Source organism: Pieris brassicae, unplaced genomic scaffold (genome assembly GCF_905147105.1).
Source record: "Pieris brassicae unplaced genomic scaffold, ilPieBrab1.1, whole genome shotgun sequence".
Taxonomy (NCBI): Eukaryota; Metazoa; Arthropoda; class Insecta; order Lepidoptera; family Pieridae; genus Pieris; species Pieris brassicae.
Genome location: NW_025576068.1, coordinates 5,001 through 7,500, shown reverse-complemented (window position 1 = coordinate 7,500; position 2,500 = coordinate 5,001). Strand labels below are relative to the sequence as shown.

At 46.0% G+C, this 2,500-nt stretch overlaps 1 non-coding gene across 1 annotated transcript in view; it reads right to left on the bottom strand.

Moving 5' to 3' along the window:
- LOC123719435 overlaps window positions 1-1,094 on the bottom strand; it is a 1,906-nt gene extending 812 nt beyond the window's left edge. Inside the window, exon 1 of the ribosomal RNA XR_006755495.1 lies at window positions 1-1,094. This exon is cut by the window's left edge and continues 812 nt beyond it. This is a non-coding gene — a ribosomal RNA (small subunit ribosomal RNA).
- Window positions 1,095-2,500: the final 1,406 nt, after the last annotated feature.

The window sequence follows — 2,500 nt, the reverse complement described above, 5'->3', positions numbered from 1 at the left end:
GGTTAGAACTAGGGCGGTATCTAATCGCCTTCGAACCTCTAACTTTCGTTCTTGATTGATGAAAACACCTTTGGCAAATGCTTTCGCTGATGTTCGTCTTGCGACGATCCAAGAATTTCACCTCTAACGTCGCAATACGAATGCCCCCAGTTATCCCTATTAATCATTACCTCGGAGTTCTGAAAACCAACAAAATAGAACCGAGATCATATTCTATTATTCCATGCACGAAATATTCAAGCGGCATTTTGAGCCCGCTTTGAGCACTCTAATTTGTTCAAAGTAAAATTGTCGGCCCACCTCGACACTCACCGAAGAGCACCGCGATAGGATTTTGATATTGAACCGGCGTTTTACCGCCGGCTCACCGACGATATGCTCCGCAGACGTGTCAGTATCACCGCGGATGCGGTGCACCGACAGCGCGGCGCACAAATGCAACTACGAGCTTTTTAACCGCAACAATTTTAGTATACGCTATTGGAGCTGGAATTACCGCGGCTGCTGGCACCAGACTTGCCCTCCAATTGTTCCTCGTTAAAATATTTAAAGTGTACTCATTCCGATTACGAGGCCTCGTAAGAGTCCCGTATCGTTATTTTTCGTCACTACCTCCCCGTGCCGGGAGTGGGTAATTTGCGCGCCTGCTGCCTTCCTTGGATGTGGTAGCCGTTTCTCAGGCTCCCTCTCCGGAATCGAACCCTGATTCCCCGTTACCCGTGACAACCATGGTAGTCGCAGAAACTACCATCGAAAGTTGATAAGGCAGACATTTGAAAGATGCGTCGCCGGTACTGGACCGTGCGATCGGCAAAAGTTATCCAGATTCATCAAAATTAACGACTTCGGACGCATGGCCCTCCGCCGATTGGTTTTGATCTAATAAAAGCACTCATCCCATCACTGGTCAGAGTTCTGATTGCATGTATTAGCTCTAGAATTACCACAGTTATCCAAGTAACTGAGTAAGATCTAAGGAACCAAAACTGATATATTGAGCCATTCGCGGTATCGCCTTAATACGGCTTGCACTGAGACATGCATGGCTTAATCTTTGAGACAAGCATATAACTACTGGCAGGATCAACCAGGGAGCTGCTTACGCAAACGACACGCCTACACCGCGGTCACGCGGCTTCGGCGAGCCGCTGGCTCGGCGGCGTCGAGGGGCGCGCGCTTGCGCGCGCGCCTTCTCGACACGCGTGAACGTAACGCGTCGAATTTGCACGCGACGCGACGTTCGCGCTTCATATCGATAGACTAACTTTGACCGGTCTACGAGCGGCCGTCCCGTCACGATCTCGCAACGAGGTGATGTACAACGATGCTCGACCACTGTGAGGGACATAAAACTGCAACGAACACGACCCCGCGGGCGGGAATCGATGTTGTGACAATTTGAAAATTGAACATTCATCTAAACGCAACTTCTCAATTTTTATTCAATACGTTATTGTAAACATATTAAAACTCGGCTGGCAATTACATGCGCACACACACGCATGATTCGCACTAGATACGATCAACGCCCGGAGCTTGAGGGATAAATTCCAACACGACGCTGCGCACACCGTTTCGACGATGGGCGCGTGTGCGTCCTCTTTTATACATTCTTTCCATATACGGTCGCCGTGGCGACCGCGCACGTGTCGAACACGCTAGGCGCCCTGCGTTGAGGTGTGCCTAGAAGCGTATTCTTTTAACATCACAGATAACACCGGGGGAGACGGTCCCAAATCTTGGTCGATTGGTAACATCACCATACGGTCTGCGAACGCGGTGCTATAATATAATTTTATATTATATTATATAAAATATGAGGAGGAGTAGTATGTATATTCTTTGTTATTTTGTGTTGACACAAGAGAGATATATAAAATGTACTATACACCACACACACAGAGAGAGAGAGAGCTGGGAAAGATCTCGGCGGTCTCGCATTCGAAATACGAATTTGATATAATTTCCTCCGAAAATCCATACCCATATCTATATCATCCATGCGCGAATATATGTATATAATATTCTCACACTTCGCACAAACACAAAAACAAGAACACATTCTCTCTCGTCCGTCGTTCGTGTCTATTTGAGACGAACGACGCGCGGCAACGAGAACGAGTCGACGCTGTGCGCACGACTGTTTCGCTCCACATCTATACCGAGAGCAATAGTCCGCGTCGGCATTGGAGCGGACGTCGAATGTTTCTCGTAGAGCGAGCGAGAGAGAGACGATTTTTCATTTTATTATGTATGTGTATTGGCGTGCAGTAGTAGCACGTAGTAGTACTAGTAGTAGTAGTAGTAGTAGTAAAAAAATATTATTATTTATTTTATTGACTGATATGATTTTGTTTGTTTTCTTTTTTTTGCATAGACATTTGTATTGATAGATATGTTTCTCGTTGAAGCTCGCAGCACACGCTCAGAGAAATGGCAATGTGGGTTTATTTGAAGAAAAGAAAAAACAAAAAAAACAATTATATTTATTAATAATATG